General features: G+C 33.4%; 1 long non-coding RNA gene across 3 annotated transcripts in view; it reads right to left on the bottom strand.

Annotated features, from left to right (window-relative positions):
* LOC144320079 (uncharacterized) overlaps positions 1–20,920 on the bottom strand; it is a 44,774-nt gene extending 23,854 nt beyond the window's left edge. For all 3 annotated transcript variants that reach the window (XR_013385661.1, XR_013385660.1, XR_013385662.1), the window contains exon 1: positions 20,766–20,920. This is a non-coding gene — a long non-coding RNA (uncharacterized LOC144320079). The remainder of the gene's footprint in view (positions 1–20,765) is intronic.
* Between the last annotated feature and the right edge of the window lie 323 nt (positions 20,921–21,243).

The following is a 21,243-nucleotide window of genomic DNA, read 5'->3' as shown; positions in this document are numbered from 1 at the left end:
GTGTGTGTGTGTGTGTGTGTGTGTGTGTGAGAGAGAGAGAGAGAGAGAGAGAGAGAGAAGAGTCTACAGAAGCTTGGGGAAAAAGCACAATAAGATTAAAGATTTGAAAGCCTTTGAGAGGGTCAGTAGTGTGTAGTTCACATTTTAGGGTAAGAAAGGAGTCCAAGTAAAACAGGAACAAAGGGTATATGATAGAAAGTTTTATAGACTGTGTCAAGGACTTGGAACTTCTATCATTTAGAAGATAAGTAAGCACCACAGAGTTTTAAGTATGGAATTTCTGTTTAAGAAATGTCATTCCCTAGGCATATGAAGGATGAATTGTGTAGAAACCCAAGAAGCAGAGATTAGTTAGGAAGCTGCTGATATATCCAGGCAAAGATGATAAATTAAGTAAAGGAGTGTACGGATGGATGAGGAAGATACAATCAGGATGATGTGTCTAGCTCAAAGCTAAGTACATAATGAATGCAAAATGCTTTTTGCCCTAAGGAGATTATGCTACTTATATATTTAATTGTTGGGAGACAAGGTTGAAAACTGATAAAAAAATAATTACAAAATTATTAAATGTTCTATAATACACAGTGTGATATATATATTTACTAGTTTCAGAGGTATTCATATATATATGAATACCTCTGAAACTAGTAAATCTATGGTAAATGCTGAATATATGGCTGAGTGGCTACAAGGATATTTCTAGAATTCTCTAGCCTCTCGTTTGATCCAAACTTTCTCCAATCTCATTTTACTTACTACAGAAATAGAAAGTATCACCTTCTTGATAAAATAATAGCTTGGGATAATACCAAGGAGGAACTGGACATTAAAGGATGGGTATATTTTAGAGGGAAAGTAAGAGATTTTTAGTAGAGGGCCAGCATAAGCACAGAGGTGGGAAATGATATGGTATATGGAAGAGGCAGGGAGGATAAGGATTTAATTGAAGTAAAAGAAAATCACAAGACAAAATACATTTACAGTGATGTACTATTAAAAAAAATCTGTGTATAACCTGCACAGTTCAAACTCATGTTTTTGAGGACTAACTGAACATGTTTTATTCAAATCCTTTCCCATATATATGTGTTCTAAATATTTTCTATTATTCTAGGACTTGCCTATTTTTTTTCTTAATGAAATATGTTACTGAACAAAATTGTAAATTTTGAAGATGTCTAATTTATCATTCTTTAAAGATTTTATGGCTAATGCTGTCTATGCCTGTCTAAAAAAATCTTTTGCCTAGATCACAGGGAAACTCTTCAATTTTCTTCCTTACACTTTATATTTTGGGCTTTAAGTGTAGGAGTGTGATCATTTTTAAAGTTTCATTCTACTTTTCATTTTGAAGGTTTTTTTTTCTTTTGTTTTGTTTTAGGATGTAGAATTCTGCATATTTTTTTTTCTTTCAGTACTTGTTTTATTGTCTGTTATCACTGTGTTCATTTACATCATTATTTGATTCTAGTTGCTTTCTCTAGTTACGTCAGTGATTTTCTCTTCATGTTTAGTTTTCAGCAGTTTGATTATGTTTTGTTTAGCTGTTGACTTCATTCTGTTTATTTTGCATGTGGTTCATTGACATTTTTGGATCTACAAGTATACACTTAAAAAACTGGGGGAAAGTTTCTGCTAGTAGTATATTAAAATATTATTTTTCTGGCCCAATATTTCTCTTCAACTTGTAACTATAATTTCTTGTATGCTTGATTCCTTGATTCTCTCAGGTCACTGAGCTCCCTTCTTTCTATCCCGTGACTTTTCTCTCTGTTCTTCAAACTAGATAATCTGTATCCATCTCTTCAAGTTTCCTGAGCAGTCTAGCTAATGTCCAGTCCATTCAGAAAACTTTGTTCAATTTTATTTTTCCGCTTCTCATTTCAAAATTCTCATTTGATTCTTTTTCATAGTTTATGTTCTCTGAGGTTCTCAATCTCTTTCTGCATTATGTCCATATTTTCCTTAAATTATGGAATATATTTGAAATAGCTGTTTTAATAGGTTTGTCTGCTAATTCTAACATGAGTCATTTCAGGGTTGGTCTTTATGGACTGCTTTTTCTCTGGATGATGTGGAACATTGTTCCTTTTGATGTTTAAATTTTAAAAAATGCATGCTAGATATTGTAGGTGACATACTATAATAGAACTCTATAATACAATTCTGATGATGATTGGTTTTCATTCTACCAGGCAGATAACTTGGCTAGACTCAAACTAAACACTGTCTCTCACTGGACAGCAGTCAAATATATCTGCTTGGCTCTTTTGAGCTACCAGCTGCCTCCTTTCTTAGATTCTCTCCTATATATGCAGTTAAGAGGTAAATCCAGGACCTGGTACACTTACACAGATAACCATGCATCTCCCTCTCTTATTCAGCTTTGGAGTTTCCTGGGCACTTTTTTCATGCTCTAGCACCTTTAACTTCTAACTCTTAATTTCTCAAGATAGCAAAGCAGGGGGTTTCTGCTTAAGTCCCAGCATTCATATCATTCATATCATCATATCAGGGCATGCTTCCAGACAAAAGGACACATAAATGTAAATATCATCAAGTACAGTTTGCCTCTGTAAAAATTGCCTCCTCTTTAATCTGTCTTTAATCTTTATACAGCACTTTTAAATGTAGTCAGTTCTGCTGTAACAAAACATGTGTTCCTAAAAAATCATTAATACAAGCAAAATACTGCAATAATAACCATAGGGTTTGTGGGGGGAGGGGTAGAGACATAATGCTAAAAAACTTCATCTGTGATATTTTAAAAAAAGGAATATTGGTAAAAATGGTACCCCAGTTTTACATATGTTAAATGGTGAAGAAATACATAAATACTACAATAAATGTGGCATTTTATGTTGGGAAAGTCTCAAAATTTATTGATAGAAGTGGATGTTGGAAAGATTGCTATTTGGGAGTTACTGTGAGGTGATTATTTGAAACCCAATTGAAAGTTATAACACCTGATATATTTGAGTGTCATTTATAATACACATGATGAACTAAAATAGGTAGTAAATATGAGGGGAGAATGTGTTTGGGAATATGTGTTTCTGTGCATTTGTGTGTTCTTATGTATCTATGCAGTTTCCTGCATTTAAATAATATTTCTTTTTTTTAATTTATTTTTTATTGGTGTTCAATTTACTAACATACAGAATAACCCCCAGTGCCCGTCACCCATTCACTCCCACCCCCCCGCCCTCCTCCCCTTCTACCACCCCTAGTTAGTTTCCCAGAGTTAGCAGTCTTTACGTTCTGTCTCCCTTTCTGATACTTCCCACACATTTCTTCTCCCTTCCCTTATATTCCCTTTCACTATTATTTATATTCCCCTCTAACAGATGAAATTAAACAAAAGTAAACATGAAAATCTTTTTCAAATTATTTCCTAGTATGGCTTTGGGACAAATTTGCAGTTTCAAAATAAGCATTCTATCAGAACTATTGTTACTTTTTTAGATTTATACCAAATTTATAACTGTCATTTATAGGAGAATTAGTCTAAAGGTATTTGCCATTTCTGAAAGCCAAACCTCCTTTTTTTCCATTTTATTTTATTAAATTTTGTTGTTCTATCAAGTTTTTATTTAAATTCCAGTCAGTTAACACATAGAGTAATATTAGTTTCAGGAGTAGAATTTAGTGACTCAGTACTTACATATAACAACCAATGTTCATCACAAGTACTCTCCTTAATACACATCACCCATTTAGCCCATCCCTTCACTATCTCCCTCCAGCAACCCTCAGTTTGTTTTCTATAGTTAAGAATCTGTTTTATGGTTTGCCTCTCTTTCCCCCACTCCCCATGCATCTGTTTTGTTTTTTAAATTCCACATTTGTGTAAAATCCCATGGTATTTGTCTCTCTCTGACTGACTTGTTTCACTTAGCATAATACACTCTAGTACCATCCACGTTATTGCATATGGCAAGATTTCATTCTTGATGCTGAGTAATATTCCATTCCATATTCCACAATTTCTTTATCCATTCATCAGTTTATAGGCATTTGGGCTCTTTCTATAATTTGGTGATTGTTGATAATGCTAATATAAAAATCAGATAAAAATCTTCTGAGCAGTGAAGGAAACAATCAACAAACGTAAAGGCAACCTACTGAATGAGAGAAGATACTTGCAAATTATATATCTGATAAAGAGTTAGTATCCAAAATCTACAAAGAATTTATCAAACTCAACACCCAAAAAACCCAAATAATCCAGTTAAGAAATGGACAGAAGACATGAATAAACATTTCTCCAAAGAAGATATCCAGATGACCCACAGGCACATGAAAAGATGCTCAATGTCTCTCATCATTAGGGAAACACAAATCAAAACTACAATGAGATATCACCTCACACTTATTGTAATGGCTAAAATTAACACAGAAAACAATATATCTTGAGGAGGATGTGAAGAAAGGGGAATGCTCTTACACTGTCAGTGGGAATGCAAACAGGTGCAGCCACTCTGGGAAACAGTATGGAGGTTCCTCAAAAAGTTAAAAATAAAACTATCCAAGATCCAACAATTGCACTGCTAGGTATTTATACAAATGACAAAAATACTGTCCAAAGGGATACATGTACCCAATGCTTACAGCAGCATTATCAACAATAGCCAAAACTCTTTTATTTTTTAACCATTTTATTTACTTATTCATGAGAGGCACAGAGAGAGAGTCAGAGACATAGGCAGAGGGAAAATCAGGCTCCTTGAAGGGAGCCCAATGTGGGTCTCAATCCGGGGACTCCTGGACCATACCCTGAGCTGAAGGCCCACACTCAACCATGGAGCCACCCAGGAATCCCATAGCCAAAACTCTTTGAGTCTGTCTCCCAAATGTCCATCAACTGATGAATAGATAAAGGGGTCGCATATGTATACAATGGAATATTATTCAGCCATCAAAAAGAGTGAATGACATGGATGGAGCTAGGATGCATTCTGCTAAGTGAAATAAATAAAAGAAAGACAAAGAATATATGATTTCATGCACATGTGGAATTTAAGAAAATAAGTGAATACATGGGAAGAGAAAAGAGAGGGAAGCAAAGAATAAGAGACTCTTAACTATAGAGAACAAACTGAGGGTGATGGTATTAAGGATGGCACTTCTTGTTATGAGCACTGAGTGTTAAATATGTAAGTGATGAATCACGAAATTCTCCTGAAACCAATAATATACTACATGTTAACTAACTAGAATTTAAATAAAATTTGAAAAAAAAAACATTATGTGTACTTTCACTTAGCATCTTTTGTAAGCTTTGTTCATACTGTTGCATGTAAAAGCATTTTCTTAATTTCTTACTGCTGTATAGTATTTAATTTTATAAATACATCAAAATTTAGTTTCCATTATACTGTTGCTGGACATTTTGGGTACAGTGTTTTGCTATTTTGAGTAAGTATGCTATGAATAGTCACCTGGATATATTTTGGTCTCTATGTGTTAAGAACTATGCAATAATAAAGTAGAAGTACATTTATCTGCTATAGATACTGACAAATATTTTTCCAAATGAATTGTAACTACGCTTTCAGGAGCCTTGTTGGAGAGGTCCAGTTGCTCTGCATTTTTATTAATACTATTTTCAGTCCTTTAAATTTGAGACATTTTAGTTGAGAAATAAACTCAATAATCTCTGTGGTTTTAATCTACATTGTTCTGATGACTAAATAAGTTGAGAACATTTCATATGTTTATTGACCATTTTACCTCATTTGTAAAGTGCCTTTCTACATTTTTGTACATGTTTGAAAATCAGGTGGTCATTTTCTTACTGGTTTATAGGAGATCTGTATATGTCCGACATCAAAGCCTTTTGTTAGAACAAGTAAATTTCATGTACAGTCTTTGGCTTGTCCTTTTGCTGTCTCAAAACTGTCTTTCAGTGTTTTATGTTATTTATATCATATGTTTTAATTCTCCATATAATTTAAAACACCCAAGACTAGAATTATAATTATTGTTATCAATATCTGCTCACATATTTCTGCTTTGTTTTAATCTTATTCTTGTATTTTAAATCTTTCATTAGAAATCATTTTTTCAATTGCTTAAAGAACGCCCTTGGAAATTTCTTTTAGAGTCTGTCTCCTGGCAACCAGATTTTTTTTTTTCAGTTTTTATTTTTCTATAAATGTATTTTTTTGTCTGTACAACAAAGAAAATTATTGTAATTATATAATTTTAGTTTAGTCCATGGTCATATCATTTATTCCTATGTTATTTAGCACTTATAAGGGTGCTTGTAATATTGTTTTGAAATGTAAGTGATAAGAACTATAGTATCATAAGATAGAGGATAGAGATTGTTATGTCCCAATCCTAATTTTTAGAACATTGTATTTAAGGCACAGAATATGAAAAAGTTCAAGCAAAAACTAAAAATAATAATCTAATATCTAAGCATTTTGATATTTGGCAATGTTTCTTATGCTTTATATATGTCCATATATATTTATTCATGACGTTCATTTTTTTTTCCTGTTGTCCTAACATATGTTAGTACTATGCTAAACAATGGATGGATTACAGTTAGTGAGTTCTTTAGTTTCTTGGAGCTTACATTTCACTAATGGAAAGGATAAAGAAAAATAGAATAAATTGGTATATAAGATAATTTTCAGATAGTACCTTCATAGCAAACAAAACAAGATAATAGAATATAAAATGACTTTAGGATGAGGCAACAGCTTAAAATATTGTGGTCAGTGTAGTCTCTGAGCTGACTTCAATGAGTGCAAAGAGTTGGGCGTGTAAAAATGTAGGGAGAGTAAATAGTAGGTAAAAGGAATAATAAAGGAAAATAATAAATACATGCCCCTGATGTCGACACCAACTAGACTTACTTATTGAACTTTGTGTGAAGCAAAGTACAGATTTGTAAAATGGTGAAAGAAGAAGTCAGAAGACCTTGCAAGACATAGATCAATTAAGGTATGTTAGGTCCTGGAAGGATTAGGACCTGATTTTAAGTAGATACTTTAGGATTTAATTAGTAAAGTTGTATGATCTGAGTTTTTAATCAAAAAATATTTTCTGAATTTCTTGATGTTTTTCTTGGTATGTCCTATTGTAAATTCTAGACATACAGTCATACATCTTATGATTCTACCAATTTCCTCAAATTTCAAGAAGTTGCTGTGGCCAAGTTCAAAATGAGTGTTGCCTGTGTTCTCCTCTAGGATTTTTATTTTTTTATTCTTTTATTTTTATTTTTTATAAATTTAATTTTTATTGGTGTTCAATTTGCCAACATATAGAATTACACCCAGTGCTCATCCCATCGTCAAGTGCCCCCCTCAATGCCTATCACCCAGTCACCCCCACCTCTCACCCACCTCCCCTTCCACCATCCCTAGTTCATTTCCCAGAGTTAGGAGTCTGTCTCCCTTTCTGATATTTCCCACTCATTTTTTCTCCTTTCCCCTTTATTCCCTTTCACTATTTTTTATATTCCCCAAATGAATGAGACCATATAATGTTTCTCCTTCTCCAATTGACTTATTTCACTCAGCATAATACCCTCCAGTTCCATCCACGTCGAAGCAAATGGTGGGTATTTGTTGTTTCTAATGGCTGAGTAATATTCCATTGTATACATAGACCACATCTTCTTTATCCATTCATCTTTCGATGGACACCGAGGCTCCTTCCACAGTTTGGCTATTGTGGACATTGCTGCTATACATATTGGAGTGCAGCTGTACTGCCATTTCACTGCATCTGTATCTTTGAGGTAAATCTCCAGCAGTGCAATTGTTGGGTTGTAGGGTAGCTCTATTTTTAACTCTTTGAGGAACCTCCACACAGTTTTCCAGAGTGGCTGCACCAGTTCACATTCCCACCAACAGTGCAAGAGTGTTACTCTTTCTTCACATCCTCTCCCACATTTGTTGTGCCCTGTCTTGTTAATTTTCACCTTTCTCACTGGTGTGAGGTGGCTTCTCATGGTAGCTTTGATTTGTATTTCCCTGATGGCAAGTGATGCGGAGCATTTTCTCATGTGCTTGTTGGCCATGTGTATGTCTTCTTTGGTGACATTTCTGTTCATGTCTTTTGCCCATTTCATGATTGGATTGTTTGTTTCTTTGCTGTTGAGTTTAATAACTTCTTTATAGATCTTGGATACTAGCCCCTTAGCTGATAGGTCATTTGCAAATACCTTCTCCCATTCTGTAGGTTGTCTTTTAGTTTTGTAGACTGTTTCTTTTGCTGTGCAGAAGCTTTTTATCTTGATGAAGTCCCAATAGTTCATTTTTGCTTTTGCTTCCCTTGCCTTCATAGATGTATCTTGCAAGAAATTGCTGTGGCCAAGTTCAAAATGAGTGTTGCTTGTGTTCTCCTCTAGGATTTTGATGGATTCTTGTCTCACATTTGGATCTTTCATCCATTTTGAGTTTATCTTTGTGTATGGTGTAAGAGGATGGTATAGTTTCATTCTTCTGCACGTGGCTGTCCAATTTTCCCAGCACCATTTATTGAAGAGACTTTTTTCCAGTGGATAGTCTTTCCTGCTTTGTAGAATATTAATTGACCATAGAGCTGAGGGCCCATTTCTGTGTTCTCTATTCTGTTCCATTGATCTATGTGTCTGTTTTTGTGCCAGTACCATACTGTCTTGATAATCACAGCTTTGTAGTACAACTTGATATCTGGCATTGTGATGCCCCTGGCTCTGGTTTTCTTTTTCAATATTCTCCTGGCTATTTGGGATCTTTCCTGATTCCACATGAATCTTAAGATTTTTTGTTCCAACTCTCTGAAGAAAGTCCATGGTATTTTGATAGGGATTGCATTGGACGTGTAAATTGCCCTGGGTAGCATAAACATTTTCACAATATTAATTCTTCCAATCCATGATCATGGAATATTTTTCCATCTCTTTGAGTCTTCCTCAATTTCTTTCAGAAGTGTTCTGTAGTTTTTTTTAATTTTTAAAAAGATTTTATCTATTCATGAAAGACAGAGAGAGAGAGAGAGAGAGAGAGACAAAGACACAGACAGAGGGACAAGCAGGCTCTATGCAGGAAGCCTGACATGGGACTCGATTCTGGGTCTCCAGGATCAGGCCCTGGGCTGAAGGCGGCACTAAACCGCTGAGCCACCCAGGCTGCCTTGTTCTGTAGTTTTTAGGGTATAGATCCTGTAAATATGATTCTGATAAAATTACTTCTCTCTTTAAATTCACATACCCAGACCAAACACTGGACAATTGCTCATAACTCTATTTGCTGTCTTTGTTGTAGCATTGTAATAAGATCTATAAATCTATAGATCTTATAGAACTTATATAAATTTATAGAAACATATAGAAAATTGCAGATTATTTTGAAAAACTACTAGTTTGTATTCCTCTTTATTTGATATGTTACACAAAAACCATTATCAAACAATTATCCTAAGATGTTTGTTGGTGGTGACAAATTTACTGGTATAATGAAAAAATTATAAATTCACATTCTAAAAGTATGGAAAGGGTATGATTACATTTTATACCATAATTTCTCATTATACTATTACTATTCAAACAGTTGAAATCAGAAAGCTGCCATATTTGTTTGTTGGGCTGTGGAATAGTACATGAATATTCAATCATTTGATGACTACTACCCAAGGTGTGAAATGTTTTCAAGGTTATTAGAAAGTCATATTCACAACATCAAAACAGAAACATCACAATATTTCTCTGATTTTATTCCATCAAACTTATCATTTAAACTCTTCATACAAGAGGTAAAAATTGTCTGATGTTTTGATGTATATAATTTCTAAGGTTGATATCTAATATTAGTCCAATTCCCAGCAATCATAACCTAAATAACACTAACAGTCATTAGCTTTGGCACACGAAAGATGAGAGCCCATATTTATAAGGAATGAACTACTTTCTTCACACTTAAGAGATAGTGGGAATACTTTTTAGAGTTTGAAGCCAAATTTGCTTCAATATGGCATAGACATTTTCTTAATATTTGAGGCAATTATGTTGTACAAATATTTTATATAAATTTTTATAATTGAAGGGATGTTTACCCCAAACTCTCAATAAATCATAATCCTATTCCAATCCATATTATTGTTAATGAATGCTTTTTAATTTCCTCAGTGAAGGCAGGAAGATGTGATAAATCAGCATCATCTATAAAATATTTATATATTTTTATTTTTGTTCAAATGAAGTAATCAATATTCTATTAGGTAATATCACTCTATAAAACATTAAGTTATGTTTTAAAACTGTTTAGCAATTTTATTTTATTCTTTCCCACGTTTCAACTATGATTATTTATACTTTCCTTGACTAAACTCATATAAATAGAATTTGTATGGATGTATTCTTATGAAACACCTTGGAAATATCTACAGACTTTACTGAAGTTGTGAATTTGGGGGTGGATTTATTTTTTGTAATAGTTTGATTAATATATACATGTGTGTATGTACAATATAAATAAATAATGTATAAACAATAATGACATGCTAAGTTTATTCCTCTTCTCTATTTTTCTTTTAATTTTTCCTTTTATATGATTGTATTGTTAGGCACTATCTCATTCATTCTAAATAATGCTTGTAATAATGGACATCTTTATTGATTGCATATGATTTTTTCCCTAGAACTTCCCCCATTGTGCATTATGAAAAATTTAGGATTAAGATAAACCTATACTTTAAGATAATGAAATAACACCAATTTTAAAATTTATTTATTAAGAATAGACTTAAGTTTAAATCTTTTCATTATTTCTGAGGCTTCTTATGTGATTTTTTAAAAATGTTTCTTAACATGATATAAAATGGCTTCACAGATACTGAACCATTTTAACATTAAGTGAACAAGTCCCATTAGGTTATTTTCATATGTTGCTTGATTTGGAATTCAATACTTACACAGGTTCAAATGACTGAATTTATTATTTCCCTAATGTGCATTTTAACAAAGGTATGTCAATTCACTTCACATCCTATTTCCTGCCATTTTTATTTTGTGAATGCTGATCCATAAACTCCATAAATTAGATCTTCATGTTGGCATACCATTATTCATTATGAAAGCCCTTCCTTTACCTCATTTACTCACTATGCCCTTAAAGCAATATAATCTTAATTACAATTAGATTTCTCCCTTGACTTGGAAGGCAGCTATGCTCACCACTATACCACCAACGCCGGCATCCCTTGACTTGTATTTTAAATTTCTTCCTTTCTATGTCATTTGGTTGTAGTCCTGTCTTGTTTACTACTTTTTAGTTGGGTGTTACTTTGTGACCAAATCTGGGTCTTAAAAATAGGTGATTTTTATACAATTTACGTTTATAGGCATGGCCAATATATATACTCTCAGTTCCTATATTTTATTTTTTTCCTGTTTCTACAGGATTTTTATAAGTATTTCACCTCATAGTTTACATTAGAGTTTTGTGTATGTATTTTCTGAAAATTTGGAAAGGTTATGTTTTTGTCTAGTGGTTACATTCAAAGCCATAAGTTTAACTAATACACTCCTGTCTATACATAATAAACATATTTGAATTTCTTTTCCTACCAACCCATAATCAATTTTAGCTGATCATATAATTTCTTAGTGTTTCCATTTAACTTTTATAGCTCCATTGTTCTCTTTATTGGATTTTAATGAATTCTTCTAACCGCTAGCAATAAAAGAAGAGGAAATAAGCATACTTTACTCCCCTCCTCTTACTCTGCATTTTTTCTTCCAACTTTTGCTATTTATAGCATTCTTATATTATCAGGATTTGAAATATATATATTTGTCTTTGGCATGTAAATATTCATATTTAATTATATTTCAGTACACGTGATCATTGTTATTTCTCTAGACATAAGTTCTCTTTCTAGGATGCTTTCTAGGATGACCTTAGTAACTTTTTTTTCAAGAAGGGAGTCAAAGAAACTTAAGTCAATGAGTTCTTACATATCCATAACTATTTATCTTATGCATTTGTCATTGAATGTTGAATGTATTTTTTTCAAGACTTTATAAACAACATTCAAATCCTTCTAGTACCAAACATTGTGCTAGAAGACTATGAAGAAAACTAATGACTTTACATTTATATTTAAATATATCTTTGTTTGACCAATAAAGATTTTTGCCTGTATGTTTGAAATCTAATGATTTGAATAAGATAGGTCTCATTATAAAATATTGTGTGTCAGTTCTGCCAGGGAAATGTTATATTCTTTCAATATAGAGAACTGGCTTTTATTTCTGCAATGTTTAATTTTAATATTTTACTATTCTATTTTTCACATCTTCAAAGAATCCACTTACATATATCCAATCTAATTTATTTTAAATGTCTAATTTAAATCTAATTTTTCCCTTAGCTTGAAACTTTATTTTAGCTAAGGAGAAAATTTGCTTTTTGCTTCCTGCGTTTTTTACAATATTATCCTGTATAGTGGGACTGATTCCAATTTGGCTGCCATAGATATTTTGGTTTAGTTTTTCTCTATTTCTCTTCTGACTTCTGTTCATAGGTTGTTTCACTTTTTTGTCCTGTTATAATTTCTCTGAGCTCTTTTATCTCTGCCCTGACCTTTGGACTTTCAAATTTTTTGATTATTAAGATGTAGCATAAAAAAAAAGATGTAGCATAATGATCATATCTCTCAATTTTTTTGAAATATTTTATTCATGAGTGTTATTAATAAGTCCTTGCTTTTTCATTTTCTCATTTCTCTTGTATTATCTTTGTTCTGACTATTCATATTTTGAATGTTGGGAGCTCTTCCTGGATCAAAGATTGTTTGCTTTCTTAGTTTCTGTGTTTTGGTGGCAGAATCAGCAAAGGATATGTCCCAGACTAACAAATTTCTTTGAGAGACAAATAGTATGGATTCCATCCAGATGATTAAAATCAATATTGGAGTGTTAACAATGCTCATGTTTGCCTAACAAACAGATGGCTTACTGTAAATATGGCTAGTCTTTATAATCTCTTGCTCATCCTTATCACTACTGCTTCATTTTGAAATTATACTGGGTTCAAGGAAGTTCCCACAAGTCTACATACCTGCTTCCAAATATAGCAAATAAATCATCATTGGTTTTATATTCAGTGTGTGTTATTAACTTTAGAGAAGTGGGTTCTGAAAGTTCTTTAAAAAAAGATTTTATTTATTTTAGAGAAAGGGAGAGCAAGAGTGTGTGTCAGGGGAGGGGCAGAGGAAGACAGTGAGGGAGAATCCCAAGTGGACTCCTCACTGAACATGGAGCCCAATGTGTGGCTCAATCCCGTGACCATGAGATCATGAGTTGAGCTGAAATCAAGTCAGACACTTAACCAACTGAGTCACCCAGGTGCCTCCTGGAGGTATTTAACAAGGTCTATGAGCACAACTATTAAATGATTAAGCAAATTTTGAAGTGCACAATTCTAGATGGCACCATAAGTATTGATTTCCTGAGCAATCTTAGCACGCTTGAAACCGCGAGTCTCATCTCTATATAATGCTTCACATCTTTGTTTGATATTAGTACTTTTGGTTAAGGATATCAGGTATTTTCTGGTTTGTCAAAGATAGATTTTACAATTTGACTTCTCACTTTTTATGTTGCTTTTAGCTGATCTGAACTGTAACAAATACAGTTGAAACCCAGAGATTTGAGTATTAGTTTTAATTTCTTCATTCATTTATCTTCCAATACTAGAAGAAATAACTTTTGTGCCTTTAGTCTCCTTTCAAAACCACCTAGGCCCTATTTTAGTAAATAACATAACCAGCTATTCAGCTATTTAAACTAATATACTATGAGTTCTCCCATGATTCTTCCTTGAGGCACGTCTTTGCCTGACTCCCCATCCACAAGTCTTCTCATTTCATCTCTATCTATGCTACCACCATGTTGTCCTATCCACAGTTCTCTCTTATCTAGATATTGCTAACCACTCCATAACAAGTTTCCTTTTTCCAAATCTCAATTTTTCTCATTCTACTTTTTACATCTTTTTGCCACTCAACAGACAATAGGCAAAGGTGGCTATGGAACACTTAAAACATGGCTTATCTGCATAAAATCACATAGGAGTTTGAGTACTTGGTATAAAAATGTAAAATGTTTTATTTAGTAACTTTATATGGTTATGTGGTAATGTGATGTTTTAGAGTATGTGTGAAATAATATATTAACAATTTCCCTGCTTATTTTTTATTTTAATGTAGCTACTTAAAATTTTTTTTAATTTTTATTTATGATAGTCACAGAGAGAGAGAGAAAGAGAGAGAGAGGCAGAGACATAGGCAGTGGGAGAAGCAGGCTCCATGCACCGGGAGCCCGATGTGGGATTGGATCCCGGGTCTCCAGGATCGCGCCCTGGGCCAAAGGCAGGCGCCAAACCGCTGTGCCACCCAGGGATCCCTAATGTAGCTACTTAAAAATTTTAAGTTACACATGCAGTCTACATTTGTGGCTCATAATCTATTTCTATTAGGAAGCACTTCTCTACAGAGTAACAAACATCTGTTAAGACACAGAAAGGATATCACAACCCAGCCTAAAACTTTCACATGACTCTTATACTGGAAATCTAATCCAAACTTCCAACTGACTTCTAAGATATTTCTTGATCTCACCTATCTGTCCAACTCTACCTTGAACTGTGTATATTCCTACTCATTATAACTCTTGTCATGCTAGTTTTCATTTTATCTTTTTGGACACACAGCACACATCATTGCCTCAAGACTTGTGCACATGCTTTTCTTATTAAAACACACTTGCATTCATGCTCAAGTGGCAGCTCATTTCCTTCTTTTTAGTCTCAGCTCAATGTCACTCTGCAGAAAAATATTCTTTGGCTGCCTAACATAAAATAAGGAACCTTTATAATTCCTTATATCATTCCTTTATTAACTCCTAACCTGCAAATATTATATAAAATATAATACCCAGGGATAATCTGAGGTGATTACAAAATATTTTCAAATCCTGACAATCCCCTTGCCCTACATTTTGCCCAGGAAATCAATTGATGGGAATTATGGACAAAACATATTATTAAGAATAGGCTCCTATTTCATTATTCAACCTTAAAGGTTTCTTTTTAAATTCATAATGAAAAATAACCATTAGATTAATCAAGGAAAAGATTCTAAATTGTTTCATTTCTGTCAGTGTATCAAAAGCTAGCTATTATGGACATGATAATATTAGAAGCTAAAAAAGGTTCTAACTAAACCGTGTAGGAAATAAAAAAAGTAAGGAGAGGGCAGGAAGGGCAAAAGAAGGGTGTTAGGATTCCTTACACCAAGTGAAATTGGCTTTAGGAGGAAGAAAATGTTTGAAAAAAAAAGCGAAAGCAGAGGAAGCTTTTGTCTCATTTTCTCAGTAGGACTTTGGGACAAGACTGTCAAGCTAGATGGTTCTATGTCAACCTTAGATCAATGATGGAAAAAAAGTATGATTAGAGAGAAGGAGAAAAGTTAAGGGAGTCAGAGAGATGGAGAAACCCCCTCACCTTCCAAAGAGAACTGGAATTTACTCCATGTCCCAGGGATAATGCATAATGGAAACACATCTTTTGAAGCCACTACAGATAGAAGTACATTCTGTGCAAGTAGCTTCAAGGTAACAGCCTAGCCAGGGTTCAGATGTAGGATGTAGATGTAGATAGATTCTTAACAGGCTGCAGAGTATACAGCCTGTTAAGAGATGAAAATTATTGGTTGATTCTGTCAAAGAGAACCACTGAGCTCTGAAATTCTCCCAGAGAACCAAACATAAGTTCCGCAGCCTCATCTCATAAAGTCAGTTAAATGAATCCAGAAACTAGACCAAATCAGGTCATCACAACAAAGACTAGTGATGCGGTAGTGGATATCAACTGGATCCTTGATCTCTAGGAGGTCAAGAGTTCATCTTCTACTACAATCACGTTCTAAGAAGAAAGTTGAAGAAATTAGATTGCATATTTGCTGAAAAGAGACTCAGACACTCAAAATAAACTATTGAAACAAAAATTTCAGAGATAAATTTGCCAGTTTAAACTAGCTTCATCACAATTCAAGAAGCTCATCACAATTCAAGAAGTCATAGAAAATAACATCTAAGTGCAGTGGATAAATATGTTCACTCCTACACTTTATATTCTGTCTCTAGAGCTACAATATAAGCTCCATTGACATGAATGAAGTCTTCCTCATCGTTACATACCCAGCACTTAGCATAGAGCCTGGCATACTGTAGGTATTCAATAATCCAAGAGGAAGGCAGAAGGTTCAGAGCTAGAGAAGAGATGTGATGTCAGAAGCAATGGCTGGAGTGATGTGCTTTGAAAAAAGTCAGGAGAGAAGGAATGTAAATGGCCTCTAGAAGCTCAAAAAAAGCAAGGAAGTGGATTCTCCTCTACATCCTCCAGAATGAATGCAGCTCTGTCAATAGCTTGATCTCAGCACACAAGACCCAGTTCAGACTTCTGACCTCCAGCTCTATAAAAGTAACAAATATGTGTTGTTCTAAGCCACTATGTTTGTGATAATTTGTCACCATAGCAATAGGAAACTAACAGATTCTTAGTGAAAGAGTAAATTCTGAGGACTTCTAATAACCTGAAGTACCTTAAATATTAAAATTTGCTGCTAAATTAAGGTTTTTAATTACATTACACAGTTAATAGTGTACAAACTCCAGAGTGCATTTCTATTTTATTCATTTAAACAATGGGAATACATTGAATTTACATAGCTTATGCTCAGAAAATAATACCAGAAGGTAAAATTATGGTTAATCATACCCTTTAGTATTTAAGTTAGTATCAGGAGTACAGTCTTGTTGCTAGTATGGCTTTTATATACTCTAATAAATTGTTTTATAACTTCATAACATTTGCCAGTCTTTTGTATTTACTACACTAAAGCTTCTTTATGTTTTTCAGGAAATACTTAGCTAGTCATAATGAAGAATTTTCATTAAGCTCCTGTGCTCAGTTACAAGTGCATAGTCTTGCCAAAAAAGAACTTAATATACATAATTCCAAAATAACAGGATAAATTTAGGAAGTTAATATTCACTTCATGGTTTACAAAAATATTCTTTTGTATGGAAAGCTCTGAAATAAGTGTTTAAAAATCACTGGGTACTTGGCAGAAAGGCTAGAGAAATAGAATTTTCAGAATCAATGATCGAAGAAAAGTAATCAATATTGTTGACTGAGTAATAAATGAAAGTAAGGTACCCATTCAATTCTAATATGTGCCAAAGGTATAGAAGATGTTCCTTTAAAAGTCACAATTTGAACACAGACACAATTCGAGTATCCATGAAGGAACACAGACACTGTATAAAGAAGATACATAATTTTTAAAATAACTATTTCTAGTTAGGTAACCTTGATTCTCAACACGCTGATTTTCACTGTAGATAACTGAAAATGTAGCCACCCTACTTGACAGTGCTGAAATGACTAATATTTTTATCTAAGTAAGATTCATACCAACCACTAATTGACATCATCTTAATCTGCCTCAGCGTATTCCTTTTTCCTCATACTTGGAGTCTAATAGCACTCCTGCTCTCTCATTCTCTCAGTTTTGTCCTACTTTCAAGTCATTTGAGCCTAAGAAGAATTGAAGATGACATAGCTATCATACAAAATGTTCCTCATAATTGTAACTGACAAGCTATTACAGAGTCTGGGCCACCCTTCTAGGACTGTGAGGGGACCAAATGTATCAGTGCAGAGTTCAGAGTCAATTTCTTTAATAAAGTTTCTCACCAGGCCAGTAATTCCATGGTGTTCACATGTTAATTAACCCCAAATAATAGCCTGCAACAATTTGTTTAGTCTTAGTCTTTCTGGTGATATGGCAGTTTTTATTCTTGAAAATAAAATGAAATTATATGAAAGCAAAAAGAGCAGAAAAGTAGAAGAGGGGATGAGAAGGAAGAGAGAAAAAAAATCAGGTTGCTTTCCAGTGGATTTATTTCTTTTCTGAAATGTCCTTCAGCATGGTTTATTAGCTGGATGTTTACAACTTCAATATTAGTGAGACTAATTACAGCTTCAGTATTTTTCTACTAAAATATTCATTTTCTAATTTATCACTTATATTTCAGAATGTAAGGATGATAAATACTAAGAAACTGTATATATGCAAACATTTGTTTAAGTGATTGTGAAAGATTAGCATGGCTTCCTTATTTCCTTTATTATTTAACTACTAAGAACTGAGTGTCCAGTTTTAGGCAGTAAATGAATGTGTGTATGTGTTTTTTAAAATAAGTCTATCCATTCATTAATGTATTAATTCATTCAATAAATATTTAAGTCATCAGAGAAAAGACTATTTATATGTCATTGCAAAATTAAAAAGGAATCCCAAGAAAATGTTATTTTAGGTTTACATTTCCTAACATTTTACTTTCTGCATCCATGGTGATATATTTAGAATCGTCTTTCTCTCCAGCATCAGAATAATAAACATTAAAGTCTAACGTATTAGCTATTTCAGGCTGTTCAAATGATGAGACTACTCACATGCATGCATTTAATTTGCCTATATATTTAAATAAATGCTGAAGAGAAACTTGATTACTTTTATAATAAACTGTGGTAGAAAATGACAATCTAGAAGTACTAATGTAAAAGAACATATTGAATCTGCATTTTAAGAAATGTAAAAAATATTGAGCCATACATAACATACATATGTTAGTACTTTATGCTAGTGACATTAAAGAGACATAAAAAATACAGTGTTAACTGCTAATTTTGACTTTTCAATTTTTTATGTTTATTTCATTTTAATACAGCATGTTAACTACATTGTTGCTTGATAAACGAGCTTTAGATTTGATAGCAAAGTGGGCAGTCCAAGCTCAGGTTTAAAAGTACAACTAGAAAATAAAGTGACAGCTGATTTAGTAAGCATAAAAAAATTCTCTACATATTTAGGAGTTTCATTTTTCATTGCTAGCAGGGAATTAATTTTAAGTTGTCACTTTTCTTTGTCTTTTTACCCAATTTCAGAAAATATGGGGGAAATATATGCAGCAGTCTGGATTTGTTGGCAAGGGGTGAGAGGGGTGATTTTTCTTAAAACACAAGACATTTGAAGCTCTAATTTTCCTTCCTGAAAATCCTTGACCTTTCAAAATTTGCATAATGCATGTGGGGTTTGTCTTGATGGTTTGTTTCCTTTGAAATATTTCAGGAGCAATTCTCACTTCATCTGAAGATTTTCTTCCATTATTAGCTTTCAACAAATAGAATATGGGAATGTCTTCCTTGATTTTAGCTGTAACGTAGGATTTTTAATTCTTTTCAAATTGTTCCATAGCACCTCCTTTAGAAAATATGTCTACATATACATTCTATTTCCTTAGTGTTACTTAAGCAAGTAAAAATTCTTAGCCCAGCTGTCCTTTACATACAGACTGTGTTCAGGTTTATCGGAATGGTGATAAGGATATATTATAGTTTCATCCTTCAATTACCAAGGACAAAATTAGCATTGAGGGATTTCTTTTTTCTTCTGCCACTAAATTATAATCACTTTTAATTTCTGTTTTCTCAAGATATTTATTGTTGAGCAGGCTATTTTATAATTTCCCCCCACATTTTTATATTAATTAAGCAGCAACTTACTAGAGCTGCCTTTTGAGTAGACTGGAGGAAATAGCAGTTACAAACAATCTTCCACAACAAGCTTATTTTATAAGTGCCAAGTTCTTGGGCATTCCAATATCTTCTCATTCATCCTGACCCACATCCTTACTATGGCTGGGTCTTGGGTGACTCTTTTGCCACAGTTTGACGGATTCTTTCCTGCCTTCTCTGACTTCTCTTCAGGGCTCCAGCAATCACTAACCTTCCAGATAGAGCAGAACACAGCTCTGGCATGTACATTCCAATGACTTTCTCTCTTCCCTTGAGATTGTCCTCACATTTCAAATGCTTCCCAGGTTCAAACTGCATTTACAGTAGAAGACAGGTAACAAGAAACTGATAGAGTTTACGGTTCCTATCAATTGCCAGGAGCACTCTATGAATTGTCATGACTAAGTTTTTGTTAAGCCTATTAGCTAATTGTAGGCAATCAAGATGATGGATATCCCTAGTTCTCTGAGAAGCAAGCTACACATACAATATTTAAGATTTTAACTTTTAAAACCTACCTTAAAAAAACTTAAAAATAAAAACGGCCATGCATAAGAAATAATGGAATTATTTGATACTAAAATGAAATAAAATATCTATTTTTCTAAGTACTTTCATCATTGCTCTAGTGATTACAAGGATATGTACGGTATAGTACCTCTATTAGAGAAAATTTATATTCTAGCCAGGGACATACAACTAACATTTATGAATGATTAGATTAAAATAGAAGGTAGTCCATTTTCATAACACTTAATTCAGTAAAGAGAGATATGTGTAATTCCTAGGAGTTAGAGAAATTTCTTGCAATCAGAACTAGCAGAGAAGAAACAATAGAGTTAAGGTCCTTCACTCTGCAGGGCTTAGAAAAGTATGTGCAGAGGTCAAGTGACTTGCTCAATGATACAAACCAGCTGAATGCAACATTATTTCTACATCTGCTCTCTTAATTCCTATTCCTTAAATCCTACAGAAGCCTGCCTTCTTGTTAACGAAAATGATCCATTCCTATTATTAGAATGGCAATCTAAATATTTCCTGCTGGGTTCTCTTATGTAAGTATGAGTCTTAGCAATAGCACCGGTTAAATATTCTATACTAAATCACACTTACTATTTGTTTTCCTGGGATTCATAAGCTAAGAAGGCTGGTGGCAAGTGGGATCCATTTATGCAGTTGTTCTTAGGAGGCCGAAAAGGGACTCCTATAAGCTCAGGAACATATCTGTCAGCAAGAAGCTGGCTTCATTACTCTTCAAGCTCTCCAGCTTAAACCCGCTTTGGTTTTGCTATAGCCAAAACTATTATCAAAGCCTAAAGCTACAGAGGTGCTGTCAACACCTCACTGCTATTTTGGCCTCAGAGAAGAAAAATATGCTGTACTGTCTTTGTAGTTTTTAAAAGCCATGCAAAGGAAATGAAAAGCTGAATTGAATCCTTTTTGTGCATTTAAAAGCCTATGTATACACTAAATAACCTGTATATTAAAAAATTATGTTTCTTGTACTAGTGAGAAATGATAAACTAAGATGATAAGACCTTGGTGATTAAAAAGCAAAACCACTTTATCTTCTTTCTTAACAACTGTTCCC

This window comes from Canis aureus, chromosome 9 (assembly GCF_053574225.1).
Source record: "Canis aureus isolate CA01 chromosome 9, VMU_Caureus_v.1.0, whole genome shotgun sequence".
Lineage (NCBI taxonomy): Eukaryota > Metazoa > Chordata > Mammalia > Carnivora > Canidae > Canis > Canis aureus.
Note: the sequence above shows the minus strand (reverse complement) of the source record. Positions and strands in the feature narration are given on the sequence as shown.